The sequence below is a fragment of the Sinohyriopsis cumingii genome, chromosome 9, assembly GCF_028554795.1.
Source record: "Sinohyriopsis cumingii isolate HCF-2022 chromosome 9, ASM2855479v2, whole genome shotgun sequence".
NCBI classification, from domain to species: domain Eukaryota; kingdom Metazoa; phylum Mollusca; class Bivalvia; order Unionida; family Unionidae; genus Sinohyriopsis; species Sinohyriopsis cumingii.
Window position 1 is genome coordinate 44,400,141 of NC_142969.1, and position 18,082 is coordinate 44,418,222.

Sequence of the window (18,082 nt, forward strand, 5' to 3'; positions counted from 1 at the left end):
ATAATATAAAGGACCACCAAAACCAAAACAAGTTGATTTCCTCACGAATAAGAAAATATGTTTAAAACTTCAAGAATATCGAGAAACATTCCCATGGAAGTTTACGGAACTACCAAAAGATTACGACGGTGATATAATTACAGACGAAAAAGATAATATTAAATCTGATGGCACAAAATATGGTTATTTTTAAGTATATATCATCTAGGTTACTAATCTTGTTAGGAAATGGGCCGTCGAGGAAGAAGCGATTGAGGAATTATCCACGCCGATCAAATGCAATTATAAACAATCAATTAATAAACTACACAACTTATTTTCAAGTATTACACTTTATTAGATCGATACGTGCCAGCATATTATTGAATTAATACAACATTTGAACCATCTTGTATCAGATCTCGATTACCTTAATAAAATGATTATTGACTGTGTCGAACAACCGAAGCAAATTTTACCTCAAAATATATTACATATATTTCTCGATCCTTATAAAATATCCGAAGCAGAATTACCATCATTCGTAATACCAGGGCGTGAAACTGACGAACTAAAAAAACTCAGTCAACGATCTTATCAACAAAAACTTTCCAAAAATGATTAAGTCTTGGAGGAAAATAGCCCCATCGGCAGGTATTCTCAAACATAACAATGTTCCGTACGGTGGTGGATGACATATTTCAGGAGGAATTGTTAATATTACATCAACGTTTGCAATCAATCTTGTATGTGATGCAACTGATGGCAGTTATCAAATCGATCTTGAAAAATCCAATCCGGCAGAACAAGGATATATTTTATACACATTTACACCTCAAGTACCTCCTGAATATTTGATCGTACAAAAAACGATTAATCTGGTATATTTGCGATGTCATAGTCCGCTATTATCAAGGATACATTTCAAACTTACCGACTAAACTGGACGGTTCCTTGATTTACGGAATGAAACTCTGAATGTATATATGTGTGTAATATCATAGATCTTGACGTTCATGGCTGATTTTTAATCCTGGTACATAATCAGGGGAAATAAAATCGCTACAACAAAATTTAGTTTTTACTGAATCTCGTTCAGAATTAGGTATATGATATTCAAACTTAACAAGTCAAGGCAGTCAGAATTTAAAATTGACGGGTGTATTACCCGATAAAATCAGATCATAATATAAATCATCAAATTAATGGGTATATTAGTCACAATGTTTCAGATTATTAGTCAATTTCATTAACAATTTTATGTTCAACAATTTTATTATCGATTTTATCATTATTAATATTATTCAAATTATCAAACAATTTCATGAAATTGATGGGTACATTACCCATAATTTTTCAGATTATCGAACAATGTCATCAAATTGGTAGGTGAATGGTACTTAAAATAACAGAAATCTCATCGAAAACAAACAATTACATAAAAATATTATTATCAGAATAAAATAATATTATTACCAGAATCAAACTAAATATTAATATCAGAATAAATAATAATATCAGAACAAATATTATAATCTTGTTTTTCACTGATTCTCAAATTTGATGCGGTGAATGATATTCGTAATTGTTAAAATCCTACTAAAACAGACAATTACATAATAAATATTATTATCAGAAAAAATATTATTTGTCAAAATAATAATAATAATAATAATAATAATAATAATAATAATAATAATAATAATAATTATTATTATTATTATTATTATTATTATTATTATTATTATTATTATTATAAGGTCTTTGTAAATCCGTTAAGTTACTGATTTTCGAAGGGTAAAAAATCATGCGCATTTCTACTTGATTTTAGGATTTATTGATAAATTCTAATGAAACACAGTCTGAAGAATTTTTTAAAAAGAATCTGATTCTGATTCAATTTCTACTAACAAATCAGCAAAATTAACAAAAATTATCAATAAATCCTAAAGTCACTTGGATAACTGCGAGCGGTTTGACTCTTCAAAAATCAGTAATTTAACGGATTTTCTACTCACAAATCGACGAAAACAAATGAAAATGAAAAAAAAACAGATAAATTTTAATCAGAATCATTAATTATAAAGAGTAAAAATATAATAAGAATAAATATTATAATCCGAATAAATAATAATATCGGAAGAAAAAATAATATAAGAATAAATATTATCAAAATAAAAAAAATATTATTTTCAGAATTAGAATAAGAATTATTAAAAATAAATCTGAAACAAGATAAATATTATCAGGAATAAATCTGAATCAGGATAAATATTATCATCAGAAGAAAAATAAAATCTTACTCCTCACTGATTATCGAATTTGTTGGGAAAAAAGATACTCAAAAATGAACAATTTTATGGCTGATTTTATAATTTGATGGGTTATATGGTACTTAATGTAATAATTATATGGCTGTATGAGAATAAATATCATGAGAAGTAAATCACACCAGACAAAGCTGAAACGATCGCTGCCATAAGATTCACTTTCACGATTTCTGACACTTTCAGTTTTATGACAGTCATAATTTTTCTCAATTGCTTCACACGTGTGTTAATAACGATTTGTTTCGTATTCGTTAGGTAATACTTATCCAATCTTTTCAATTGCGCGTGAAACAGATACGATTTTCTCAACTTTTGTATCTTTCACTGTCGCCAAGGATTTGAACATAGCTTGCTGAATGAGTTTAATGAATCTATATTCTGGTGGTAGTGTATATTTATCTTCAGATTTTCGTTGTTGTAATGATCCAAAATCGCAAATAATTTTTTCATGACTTTGTCATCAGATATTTTTATATTTTCATATTTTACTAGTTTAACTATAGTTCATTATGTTATAAATATATATTGAAATTATATTTTTCACCAAGATGATATACGATTTAAATTATCCAAGGAATTATCGAGTTTACTGCCGTTGATATGTTAAATCAAAAGTCCAGTTTCAATTACTTCATTATTACACTCGCATATGAATTTAAAACAACGATAATCTTTATTCCCCAACAGTAAATTTGAGCTAGCCAGTATTAATGACATTACCGACTGTTGTTTTAGTCGACAGTGCCTAATTACACCATCACGAGATGCTTCATAATTCTTGATGATGAGATGTCACACAAATTATTTTTGTTCCATTTATATAATAATATTATTTGTCTAAATGACTAATTTGAAAATCTGGCGAGATAATCTTCATCGCTTTTTATAACTATGTCATTATTGTCAGTGCTATTTTTTAATCTTAGTAACGTTTTAGCTCTCTGTGTTTTGTACCATCATACTGCCCACACAACTGCGTTTCTCCTCTAACTCCAACACCACACTTCGCACACTTTGTGAGTGAAGTCCACATACTTCGTTTAGGCAAGCTTTGTTTTAGGGAGTTGGAGGACCTATTAGAAGCCATTTGCATTTATTCTTTGTTTGAATCATTATATATAATTATATTTTAATTAAATATATAATTGATTATCTGCAATTGAACCTTTAAATGTAGATGTGATCTTGATAGAAGTACCACTGACCCACGAAGACGAGCTTAAGCTAGTCCAGCAAATATAGTAATTTAATTAAAAATATTCATGATGCTAAGAAATTTTTTCGCATAGATGGCGCATCTCGTGTGTGATCAACATTTAGAATTATTAACAATAAGGAAGTCGTCGATGCTACAATGAACGACAAACGAGTGGTGAGAATTATTAATTGTCTCGACAATCAAACATATTTTTCAGAGTAGAATTTATTAAAGAAGTAGAAGATACTTGGATCATCAGTGACAATCGTGACCCTGTTCGATTACACCACCGCATTGGAGATACTGTAAAATTAAATAAAAATTCAAAGCCAGAAATGTTGACTGGTTTTGACAGACCATATTATGAAAGAACATATGCTGTGACCTCAGTTATTAATACAATATATCCGCTAAATCATAAACCCAGTGTTCATGAATTGTGTAGCCGAACGAGCAATGGAACACTTTATAAACGCGATACGTCGAAATGGTTTAACGGATCTAAGACGTAAAAAACATAAATGATTGGGCTGAATCAGTCAATGATGAAGGAGCTACAATAAATGATGTTGCTGAATTAGTACAGAAATTAAAATTCCCAATAATAGTGAAAGCAAAAACAGGAGAGATTTTGTACGAATCGAAATATAAATCGGATAAATATTATTGGTCATAATGAGCAGGCGTAGACATCTGCACTAACAATATTTCCACAAGATCAAACTATTAAATTTTACCAAGGGGATATATTTAATTTTATTAACGAACTAACTAAGAGTGATCCGTTGTCAGCATAGTTATTCCAGAGTTCTGAAGAAAATCATAACGAATTAATAAAACCTGACGGAAGTATCTGCATCAAGAAAAAAGAAAGTTTGATCAGTTTGTAAGACCTAATGGTGAGATTTCTCGAACATAATCTCTCCACGAAGAAATGAAAAATCTTGCGCTGAAATATACCCAAGACGATGTCATGCATAAAACGTTGCTCAGTGAATGCTTTACGATTCCATCGATCGCGGCTCATTTGATGGAGAGAAAAAATCGTAGAAGCCTTCGAAGTTTGATTTTCTCTATGATATGATATCGAGTTGTGTCGAATAAGGACACAGTGTATTATGGAATACTAGATACGATTATAAAGATATTATCTCGGTTATTATGGCTGCATGTTATCCAGAAAGTTTTCATAGAATGTGAGAGTGTTCTAAGTATTTTGACCGTTTGGACATCCAACACACGAGATGACCAAAGTATCGATAAACGGACCATTACCAGATTTTGACCTGACTAGATTCGCTTGTATCGAGTCATTTAACTTTGCTGAAAATCTTCATCCGATATGTTATGTCTGGTTCGGCAAACACTTTTGGGAAAAAATGTGGGATCAAAAAGTATTATTACGGTTTATGCTTGATGTAAAAATACTATTATTGTTAACAGTAAGTGAAGCAATTATACCTTATCGTCCGCAGAAACATACATGGTTGCCATAAAAAAAGAAATATTATGTTGATGAATATCCTGATATAACTGATTTGAAAATAAAATCGCAAAAGATCTTGGCAGAAAATGATTGGTAAATTTACCCAAGGAGGATCATATGATCATAAACGACATTGTACAAGATTACTTATAGATGATGCTGAACAAAATTTTATAAATACTGATACAACGAATAGAAATACGTTTATAAGTCGAGAAACTTTTTTCTTGCCAAATGGAACTAAATTAGTACAATCGTGAGTTATGTTGATGGTGGGTCACTGCAGTTTACTCTTTTAAGATCTTCAATGCTTGCGTATGTTTCGATAAATTGATTAACGATGCTAAAGAGATTTTCCGAATTTGCCGTTTGAGTCTCTACGGATTCATTTTATATCAATATAAAACATGCAGGATTGTTTGAACAATTACATATAGGCGCTTACGCATCATAGAGTGAATGCAGAATAAAACAAGAAAAGATGCTTAGTTATTCTGAATATACCGACCTTGAAATCAAAAATATTTACTACAACATAATCAAATATCAAAATTATCATCAGCATCATCGGTATATGATACTGTAACTACACATAAGACTGTTAATGGACCGGGAGTTTCTGGTAAAACAACACGTGGGATCTTCAAACTCTGTTGATATGGTTGTGTTAACCCTTACACAAAGACTCGCTAGAGAAATGAACGAACGAGGGGTTAAATCGCATACTCATCTTAGATTCCCTCTGTGGAACGGTGATATATGGACTCCAGAACAAATGGGTGAGAAATGAATTCCAAAGATTATTATTAGTTGTGATGAAATATGTACAGTGCCGCTTGAAGCACTAAAAATATTTCTTGATTGGTTGTTGACAAAAAATATCGATGTATTAATGTGATGCGATCATGGTCAATCACCACCTTTTGTTCGATTGTCTCCATACGATGGTTAAATAATTTTGTTGATTATTATGAGGAAATAGATGATGATCATGGAGCACTTGATCCAGAATAAGGAGAGTTTAAGAAATTAATCAGATTACAACAAAAATAAATCAGTGTGAAATAATGCGTGAAATAATTTCAGAAACTCTTATGAACAATTTTTGGAATTTATGAAGACCAGATGATTTGATAATTGCAAGTAGAGAGATAGTTTGTGATACACTTCAACAACAATTATTTATGTTACTTAAAGAAAAATATTCAAATCTACCAGCACCGTTATGTTATGTTATCGACCAGCAGATACGCGACGACAGCATATCGACGTTGAAATTTCAGGATTGTCAGAGAAACAAAATCTTGTGTTAAATGATATTATTTTAGTGCCTGTCAGTGCTACTGAGAGAGAATTAACGCCTGACGGAACTATGTGGACTCTGGGATATGCTATAACGATTCATTCATCTCAGGGATTAACTATTGCTGGTATTAATATCTGGAATGGTCAAATTTAATTTATCTCGCAGTATTACGAGTCAAAAGAGTATCTCGGCTGCGTAGGGTTATTATAGGCTTCACAGAAACTGATAGTAGCACCGAAAGTGTTGGCGATAATATTAATGATAAATGATGTAGTAATATTAAATTAGTTGGTTATAAAACATTGTAACAAAAATACATTTATCATGACGCTGAAACAATAACAAAATAATCTTTGTGCTAGCTATAGCACAGTAATGCTGTGGAAATATTCAAAGAATAATCCAAGACAATTTACCGTAGACAGGATTAATATTAATTTGGGTCACATACACGAAAATATGATGCTGACCTGTCTTGAATGTAATCGACGTCGAGGCGCTAGTTCACAATAGCAAATGCGGTGATAATTGTGTGTCTTTAGGAATAACTTGTAATTGTGTAGCAGGTGCATATGTTTTATAATTTTATATTCATGTTTTAATTAGGCAGAAGTAAATATTTTATTCTTTTATGTAGTTAATGTTTATTATTGAGTGAAATACAGTCATCAGTTGCAATTAGTGTGTTATTCTGATTTTACACATATTTAGCCATTTAGGTAACCTTGAACCAGGATTACCTGTTAAGAGTTTTGTTTACTGAGCAATGCAAATACCCTGATTGCTGGTCATGCTGGGTTGTTCTATTGTATGACAAGTGGTAAACAACTTTCTGATTGGTTAGTTTGCTACTTGTCTGTATAAACAACATAGTACGAACAGCATATTAGTGGTCAGTCCATTAGAGTTTCTGAAGGGTGCTGGTCATGGCATTGAATTATAGTGTCTGATGATTCTTGTGCTTGCAAGAGTAAATTGGCCTTTGTTCCATATGATAAGGGTTTATGTAACAAAGCAAGGATAAATGTCCCAATCTCCACCTATGAACCCAATAATGCATAATAAATCCAATACTGAACAAAACACTGGACTTGTATTTTCTCACCAATGAGTAGAAGGCAAGTGCGGTAACATTTGGCGCTCACCGGGGGACTTATTGTGCTGAGGGTTGTGGGACTTATTGTGCTGAGGGCCGTTTGACTTATTGTGCTGAGGGCCGTTTGACTTATTGTGCTGAGGGTCGTGGGACTTATTGTGCTGAGGGTCGTGGGACTTATTGTGCTGAGGGTCGTGGGACGTATTATGCTGAAGCCGAGGTTGTGTACATGTGTATGATGGAAGGAAGGCAGGACCAAGTGGATTAAACAAGAATAGACGCAATAGATGCAATCTCTTCAGTATCACGCTGCCAGTAGATGTGGACATGTGGGTACTCCAGCCATATCAGTTTAGAAGAATACAAATGGAAGTCCGGCTGTGTTTATTCTATTTCATTCATGGGATTCAAGAAATGTTTGTGAATCATTTTCATTGAGACTTTGTGGATCATCTGAACCTTGTGATTGACAGTGACATTCATCCTGTGCTTATATAGACTGATATTTGTGTGTTTTGACTCCTTATGACACTGTATAATTTGTTTGTTCATTTAACCTGGACTAAATTGTTCTTTGATGAAGTAGGTAAGAATGGTTATCATCAGTGCAAGTTGAAATAATTTGTATATTAAGTCCATCATATAGCAACCCATTGTAACAGATGCTCATATTAATGGAATTTCCTTCCTAATTTTGTTGCCATTAATTTTTTCTTCTCCTTAGTACATTTTTAGGAAATATGTTATTTTGGAAATTTGTTTCATCTTAAAATCTGTTTTATACTGGAGTTAGAATACATGTAGTTTTGGTTCAATTGATTAGTCTAGAACTATTTTCTCATAGAATGTATTTTTCCTCCCAATTTTACAATATTCGCTATTGACAGGGCAAACATTGTTCTTTCAGGGTGGTCCTTATTTTTGAAATATTCTTGCTTAACTGGCCCTATATAGATATTGCACAAGAGTTTGTGCATTTCTTCGTTTTGATCGTGCGTTTTTTTTGTGCGAGTACATATGGAGTTCACAGAGGACGAAGTTCAAAACATAGTAGGGGCCTTTAAGGCTTTAAAAGTCAAACCCAAGGCAGACACACCTGAAGATTTTGCAAAGTGGATGGCAGACTTCACGTCTTCGATGGGTGCACATCCTATTAAGGAAGAGCTGACAGCATCACATGCAATGGCGTCCGTGGCCAGTGGTCCTATATCGGTCACACTAACACATGAATTAAGGATATCGGTATTTTCAGGAGAAAAGAGTGAAACATCGTATGAATCATGGAGATATGAAGTTACATGCTTACATCAAGGGAAGTATCCATAGGACCAGGTATCTCATGCCATCAGACGTTCCTTGAGAGGAGAAGCTGGACGGATTGCAATGCGATTGGGTCCAACAGCATCCATTAAGGAATTGACATCAAAGCTGGACAGTGTGTATGGCAATGTAGTTTTGAAAGAGACTTTGTTAGCTGACTTTTACAGTGCTCGCCAGAAAGAGGATGAAGATATTTCTACATGGAGTTGTAGGCTGGAAGATTTGTTAAACAAAGCCGTCCAACATGGGTTAGTGAAGACCAGTGAGACAAATGATATGCTAAGGGCTATGTTGTGGACAGGACTTAAACAGACACTTAAGGATGTGTCTGGCCATAAGTTTGATTCACTCAAGACATTTGACGAATTGAGAATAGCTCTTCGTCGTATTGAATCTGAACACAGGCAACGGGAAGATGAGCTAAAACGTACCAAGAGAACTATTAATCTTAATATGGCATGAACTTCAACCACATCACAAAACAAGGAGCTAAGTGAATTGAGAGATCTTGTCCAGCAGCTGTCAAATGAAGTGAAGATACTTAAGGAGCATTCAGCATCCCACGTATCCAACAACCAGCAACACTATATGAATCGATTTAGGACAAATAATACTGATGAGAGGAGAGACCGAATATGCTGGCGCTGCGGGCAAATCGGACACATCGCTTCTGCTTGTCGTGTTCGACTAGACCATTCAAAACGGGATTTAAACTTCACAAGGCCTATGGCTGGGGGCAAGCAGTAGGCTTTTCAAGGTGTTGCCCCAAGAAGCATAAAGGAGCGGACACGATAGAGCTAGTAGGACAAGCTAACGAGGTTTCTGTTGTCATCAATGGTATTAGAGTAAATTCATTGATTGATACCGGATCGACCGTATCAACAGTTAGCCAGACATTTTATAACAAGAATTTGAAGACGACTCAGACTGAGCCCATTACAAACCTTTTGAATGTTGAATGTGCAAATGGAGAGAAGCTACCATATAATGGCTACATAGAAGTTGAAATAGAAAGTAACATTCTGCCAAATGTGGAAAGACAACGTTGTCTAATGTTAGTCGTGCCAGACAGCAACTACAGTAGTCGCGTTCCTGTGTTACTGGGGACAAACTACTTAATGCGTGCTCTAGAGGAATGCAAAAGTGAGCATGGAGCAAGATTTCTACAGACAGCTCGATTGCCAACTCCGTGGTATTTGACATTCAGATGTTTGACTTTGCGAGAAAAGGAGTTAGCAAAGAGAAACTTTTGTCTAGGTGTTTTGAAGAGTGCAGAGTCACATGATATTATTGTAGAAAGCAATAGCAATGTGATATTGCGATCTTTCGTTGATAAAGAGATACCTTATCATTCAACATGTGCTTTGCTTCAGAATTCAGTGATGTCCACAGTAAATGAAGACTTAGACATTTCTCCAGGCCTGGTGACTTGTAATTACACGAGGAATAGTTTGATAGAAGTTCACGTGTCAAACGTGACTGCCAGGACAATTAGTATTCCTCCCAGAGTTATTGTGTGTGAGTTGCAACCAGTGTTTGTGGCTGATATCTCAGCAGATGTGGTTGGGAGGGAGCGAGAAGATGACCTTCTCAGTCAGATGGACATTACTTCGGATAAACTGTCCAAAGATGAGCAACAAAATGGAATAGATCTTATAAAGAAATTCGAAGACATTTTTTCCAGAAGTGAAACAGATGTGGGATTTACGTCAGCTGTAAAGCATCGCATCAATCTGATCGACGAAACACCTTTTAAACAGAGATATCGTCGGATACCCCTTTCCATGTACGGTGAGGTGAAAGATCACCTTCACCAGTTACTTGCTAGCGGTGTGATTCGTAAATCACTTTTTGGGCAAGCAATGCTGTTTTAGTGAGGAATAAGGATGGAAAATTTTGCCTGTGCGTTGATTTTCGGCAGTTGAATAAGATGACAATCAAGGATTCCTATGCCTTGCCCAGGATGGAAGATATCTTGGACTGTTTGGCTGGATCTAAATATTTTACAGTGCTGGATATGAAGTCGGGGTATCATCAAATTGAATTAGATGAATCTCATAAGGAGAGGACAGCCTTTACAGTGGGTCCACTGGGTTTCTACGAGTTTGAGAGACTACCCATGGGGCTTTGCAATGCACCAGCTACGTATCAGAGATTGATGGAAGAGTGCCTCGGAGATATGCATTTGACCATCTGCGTGATCTATCTAGATGATATCATCATTTTCAGTAAAAACCTATGAGGAACATTTAACAAATCTGGAAAAGGTCCTAACAAGGCTTAGGGAGTGTGGTTTGAAGTTGTCCCTAAAGAAGTGCCAATTCTTCAAGGAAAGGGTCATATATGTCGGCCATATTGTATCAGAGGCAGGTGTTGAGGCAGATCCAGCCAAGATTGACAAAATCATAAAGTGGCCAGCTCCACACACCCCTGAGGAAGTGAGACAATTCCTTGGATTTGCTGGCTATTACCACAAGTTTGTGAAGAACTTCTCGAGGATAGCTAGACCATTATCAGAATTAATGCCAAGCACTCGGAATAAAGCGGGTAAGCGTCAGAAGAAAATTCAACACATACCATGGAAGTGGGAATCGAAACAGGAGAAAGCCTTTCAACAGCTGAAGGATGCTCTTTCTTCACCACCTATTCTAGGATACGTTGACATTGGGCAATCTTTCGAGCTGCACACAGATGCCAGTCAACACGGCCTTGGTGCAGTTCTGTATCAGATTCAAGATGGTATCAAGCGAGTAATCAGCTTTGCCAGCAGAGGGTTAACAAAAAGTGAGCGAAATTATTCAGCGCATCGACTGGAATTCCTAGCATTAAAAAGGGCAATCACGGAGAAATTCAATGATTACCTTTATGGACAGTACTTTACTGTGTACACTGACAACAATCCGCTCACATATGTTCTTACATCAGCCAAACTTGATGCCACTGGGCATCGGTGGTTAGCTTCTCTAGCCACTTACAACTTTGACATCATTTACAGAGCCGGTTCAAGGAATTCGGACGCAGACGGTCTATCTCGGTTGCCATGCGTAGAGAGCAGGAGCAGTACCAAGGATATGAAGACTATTACTAGAGAGACCTTACACGCTCTCTGTAATTTAACTGTCTGCATATGTTGTTGACGACATTGATTCTGGTTCGGGAATATTCGCAATGACAAATAGAGATTGGAGAGTTGCTCAATCGAATGATCCGGTTATAAGGGAATGGGTAAAGCATGTACGAGACAAAAGAAAGCCTAATCGACAGTCCCTACCTACTGAAAGAGATCATTTAGGATTATTTCGGACTTTTGACAATTTATGCCGGCGAAGAGGTGTCCTATACCGGAAGAAAAGTGCTGATGATCATAATCAACTACAGCTGGTACTTCCCAAGTCTCACCGTGAGGACGCTATGCACTACTTACATGATGATTGCGGTCATTTAGGCCGAGACAAGACGCTTTCTCTTCAAAGGGATAGATTCTATTGGCCGCTTATGGCAAAAGATGTGGAAGTATGGATCCAAAAATGTCGTCATTGCATGCTTAGAAAATCGTCAACAGATGTTCGAGCACCACTCGTCAACATAGTGACCACACAGCCATTGGAACTCGTTTGCATCGATTTTCTGACTCTTGAGATGTCCAAAGCAGGCTACCAAAATATACTGGTAATTACAGATCACTTTACCAGGTATGCACAGGCCATTCCGACAAGAAACCAGACAGCCAGGACTACAGCTGAGGCTCTGTTTAATAGTTTTATAGTGCATTATGGTATGCCCCAGCGTTTACATTCAGACTAAGGTGCAAATTTTGAAAGCAAGATCATCAAGGAATTATGTCAAATTACTGGAATAAAGGAGTCTCGCACGACACCCTATCATCCAATGGGCAATGGTATGTGTGAGCGATGGAATAGGACACTGCTAGGTATGTTGGGAACTCTCGACCCAGATCAGAAAACGGATTGGAAGAGCTATTTAGGACCATTGGTTCACGCATATAATTGTACGCGCCATGAGTCTACAGGCCAGACTCCATTCTTTCTGATGTTTGGAAGAGAGCCAGGTTTACCTATTGACCTCGCATTTGGATTAGATAATGGTAGTGGATCAGACAATTTGTTTATTTATATAAAATCTCTTCGGAACCGATTGGAAGAATCGTACAAACTAGCCACATGTCTTGCGAACAAATCTCAAGAAAAACAGAAGGGGGCATATGACATAAAAGCAAGAGCTGCAACTCTTCTGCCTGGGGATAGGGTTCTTGTGAAGATAGTGGCATTTGATGGAAAACACAAAATTGTTGATCGCTGGGAGACAAATGTTTACATTGTGGAAACACAACAAAACCCGGATATCCCAGTATACGTTGTTCGATCGGAAGATGGCAAAGGACCGAAACGCACTCTTCATAGAAATTTGCTGCTTCCTATTGGCGCCTTGCCAATTCAGTCGGAGGATAATAATCGTAAGGAAGAGAAACAAACTTTCAAGTCTGCGACATCCAAGACTAGAAATTCACCCAAGAATAATTTTAGGGACACAGATTCTGACCAGGATGAAAATAACTCTATATCGCGTCATCTTTCAAGTGATAATGAAATGATTGGTGTAACTGGTGGTTCCGCAACGGCAGATCTGGGAGATATATATGTCAGGAACAATGTTGAAGATGATTTAGCCAGTGAAACTTCAATTACAGGCTCCTCCAGTGAGAGTACTTCAGTGGATGATGAAACCTCTTCAAACCAAGATGATGGTAATCCCAGTGTGAAAGGAGAGTTGGTTTCAGCTAGTGCAGTTGATGATAATGAGCAGAGTGGTCATACTGCTGAACAGTCTGGAGCTATGAATCCAGAAGACACTGTGATCAACATTTATAATGACTCTGCAGTACCAGGGAAAACCAGAGTTGAGAGCCCCAATAACGTAGGAGTTACTCATGAGTTACGAACAGAGAAGATTTCCTTGCCTGTTCCAGTACCACGACATTCTAGTCGAGTGACGAAACCACCTTCATGGATGACCTCTGGAGACTATGTGATGTCCCAAGCCGTTAATGAGCCAGACTGGCTAACAAAAGTCCGTATCGTCCAGTCATTGCACACAAAAGGAGTTTTCAACAGCATGCCTGATACCATTCCAAAGCCATAATTTCCATCATGGTGGATACTCCTAAATGATGGGGACATCATTTAAATCTGTGGAGGGAAGTGTGTAGCAGAAGCATATGTTTTATAATTTTATATTCATGTTTTAATTAGGCAGAAGTAAATATTTTATTCTTTTATGTAGATAATGTTTATTATTGAGTGAAATACAGTCATCAGTTGCAATTAGTGTGTTATTCTGATTTTACACATATTTAGCCATTTAGGTAACCTTGAACCAGGATTACCTGTTAAGAGTTTTGTTCACTGAGCAATGCAAATACCCTGATTGCTGGTCATGCTGGGTTGTTCTATTGTATGACAAGTGGTAAACAACTTTCTGATTGGTTAGTTTGCTACTTGTCTGTATAAACAACATAGTACGAACAGCATATTAGTGGTCAGTCCATTAGAGTCTCTGAAGGGTGCTGGTCATGGCATTGAATTATAGTTCCTGATGATTCTTGTGCTTGCAAGAGTAAATTGGCCTTTGTCCCATATGATAAGGGTTTATGTAACAAAGCAAGGATAAATGTCTCAATCTCCACCTATGAACCCAATAATGCATAATAAATTCAATACTGAATAAAACACTGGACTTGTATTTTCTCACCAATGAGTAGAAGGCAAGTGCGGTAACAATTGTTCGCGTACAAATCAGCGTTGACGAGCATTAAAATCTAATCTGTAGATTGCGGGTCTACCCGTGGATCTTACCATCCTGGAAACTGTATGTGTCGTAATACTCCAAATCTTATCAGACGCTCTTTTTTTTACAACCTTCAAGTTTACCGGGTTCATATAAATATCTTACAGTGACATTGTCTAGTGCTTGTTGTTTTGAAAAAAATCACGTCATTGTATTGGTATATGTTTTATGTGGTTGCATTAATGAGTTTCATAGAAGTCGCACGAGTAATTTCATTATTTAACGCAGCTATCACACTTCGTAATCTTGCAACTCCAAACAATCTCTCAGCAAGTGTTCGATTAAATCGTTCAACAATTACCTGATCTCGATGAATTGTGGTATGTCCTCGTCTAATTTTGACATTATGTTTCTTTCATCAGAGATGATACTGTACCAAGAAATTCCTTGCCAGGATCAACCTGTAGTAACTGTGGCCATCGCAAGGGTTCTCGTTGATAAATTTGTTCCGAAGCAGATACAACTTCGGCTGCTGTTTTAGTTGATATTGGTTCTGCTTCTTTATACCTACTTGCACCGTCAACGTCTGTCAATGCGTATTTGTATGTACTTGATTGATGTCTACAACTTTTAATGGTATCGCGTTGTAAAAACAAAATAAATGCCTCATGAACTTCATTAGGAGAGCTGACATCAAAATGTAGATGCTGATTTTTTAGGTTGTGGTAGATAAAATTTGCCATATTGCCTGTCGTGCTAACCAATTTGAACCAACGGAACATGTAACAATTGCTACTTCAGCAAGTTTATTAATCGCTACTCTATCCCTTCAATATCCTCCTGGGCTATAATAAATCGATTGCATAATAAAAATTGTAATCGATTGATTAATTACCGGCCCCTAAAACTAGTTTACCTTTCATCGCAGATCTTATCAACCTATTAGCCAATGATTATCTGAAAGATTTATTTTGTTATGGAAGTTAACGAGTAAACCAACTTCACATCTGCAATATGTCGTTGTTGTAAATACTTACTTTCATATGCTACATCATGAACGTGTCATGCTTGATCAATCACATTTACTGGATCCTCTCCATATCTTGCTTCATCTGGATCGTCAAGTCGGATATCAAGTCGAGTTCCGGTACCACAATAATTATATCCGGGAAGATGTTATTCTCCTGGATACTTAGTCCATGGAGCTCATGGTAATTTTCCTAATGAAGCAGCGATATCACCACCTGTTTTCATACGAGACGAAATCAATTTTTATTGTTTTTGGTACTACATTTTACACATTTACCTGCAAGTGCACGCTTTGTATTTTCTGTTATTATTGCTGTTAATGCACTTGTGAGGTGGATGTTCTTCATCAAACACAATATAAATCCATATCATTTATTATATTTGTATAATATGGATGTCATTGATTTCTCAGCGACACGAAAGCAAGAGCCAGTCAAAAATCATCCAGCTTTACCAAATTTTATCAGAGCAACTATCATAGGTCAATCTGAGTATGGTAAGGCGCAATTGCTGCTTATTCTGATAATGAGATGGCTCAAGTGTGATACGTTATATTTAGTGGCTACATCCGTAGATGATCAGAGATTCTACGATGTGCTTAAAGAGTTTAATGAAAATTAAAAATTGTTGGACGAGGACGGCAATGATATTATTAATTTTATCACCGATATTGATGAAGCCCCATCTGTAGATAACTTCCATGGATTTAGTAATAATCTCGTAGTATACGATGATGTGATGCTGAACAAACAATATAATCAGCTCGGATATTTTCTCGAGGCAGACATAAAAACACCGACTTATTTATGTTACTCAGCGATATACACAAATACCTAAATTGATCAGAGATAATTGTAGTATTTTAGATGTGTTTAATGGAGCCGATACACATACTCTACGAAATATTCATCAGACTTGGTGTTCAGGGGATATGGATATGATTAAGTTAAAAAATTTCTTCTCAAAAGCACAAGCTACCCCACACTGATTTGTAATAATAAACTTACACGATCCTCGATCGCGATATTGTATAGGTCTTGTTATAATCTTTGGTTGAGAGATTGCTATGATAGTGATTTATTTACTCAGACATTACAGCAGCAGAGAGGGTGCGACTACAAATGAGTGTCCGAAGGGTAAACAAAAACACACATTAAAATTTATAAAAAACACGAACGACAGAAATGAAGTAACAAAAAAAATCTAACTCACTTAGATACTCTCGGTCAGTTAGAGGCTTCAGTTTGACGTTATTACGCTTATATTTTTCATTTTCGTAGGAAGCTTTATTTTTCAAAAATGGACTTTCCAGTAAGTGGTCTGTTACCCTCTCTGCTGCTAGTGTACATGCAGAACATTATGACAATTACATGTAACAGGGCGCACGTGACTGTCCGTGGAGATAGAGTCATGGAGCGTCGCTGTTAATGCTTACAAAGTGGACGTTACAATATCAGTGCTAATAAATGTTACATGTATGATAGGCCATTTGACTGGCCGGAAAAGTAATATTACACAGTAACTAAAAGGGGACGCTACGACTAAACTATGCATAGAAAACGTACCTGAGCATTCCCGGTCTCGAAGGAAACTATACAGCAATATAACTGAGTTTTCGATAGTATACATCGTACATGCACATACAAATGCACTGCGGCAACCCTACTGAGTGAACACCATCATATCAATTGTAAGAATGCTACCTGTAGCAATGACCAAATGACATCCTATACATTTAAAATCAGTTGGCCGTCATGTTTGTAACTACTAAGTGGAGGCTAAGAAAATATTAACATAACAATATTTGTCTATATATTTTTATATTAACACAGTGACATGTTTTGTTACCGTTACTGTGTCACTGCTTTATATTCATTGAAACAAAGAAAAATAAAACATATAGCACACAATCTACATAAACTTAAGCAATACATTAGACATGGAACACAGTCGTGTACACAGTTCTCCAATCAATCTGAGATTTTAATTTCTAGTTGCTGCTTATTATACGAGTTAGGCGATTTCGTTAAATGCTCCCTTTGAAACGCTAAGTTGCCATTTTGTAACTTGCAATTTTATTTAAAATGAATGTGTCATGCAATGGGTAAGAACATTGGTTAAAAGTACATCATGTATCCTCATCTGCTGTTACTATTTAAAATACTGCTGTGATAAAAATAATTTTTTTTTGGGATATATGCAGATTTACACGGCCATTCAACTGAATCAGACACTTAGAAATTGCCGTTAATATGGATTGTGTAGCCTTTATATGCATATTTCAAATGAATCAAATAAAACATCAAAGACTGCAAGTTTGATGTGTGAATTCACTGGGGACATTTTACAGTTATGAAAAACTAGATATATTTGAAATAGTACAAATTTGTTAGGAAACTACAAATCAAAAAATAATACTTGAATAAAGAACGTAAATTTCGAAACTGTCAATAGTACACCATGTCTAGTACGTCGCTGAAATGCTTACTAAACTACAGCATCGAACCAAAACAAAACAAAGCCACCACCCTCA

General features: G+C 35.9%; 1 protein-coding gene across 2 annotated transcripts in view; it reads left to right on the top strand.

Moving 5' to 3' along the window:
- Positions 1 to 18,082, top strand: part of LOC149791658 (uncharacterized) — a 191,152-nt gene that overhangs the window by 81,994 nt on the left and 91,076 nt on the right. The gene's annotated exons all lie outside the window — the stretch shown is intronic.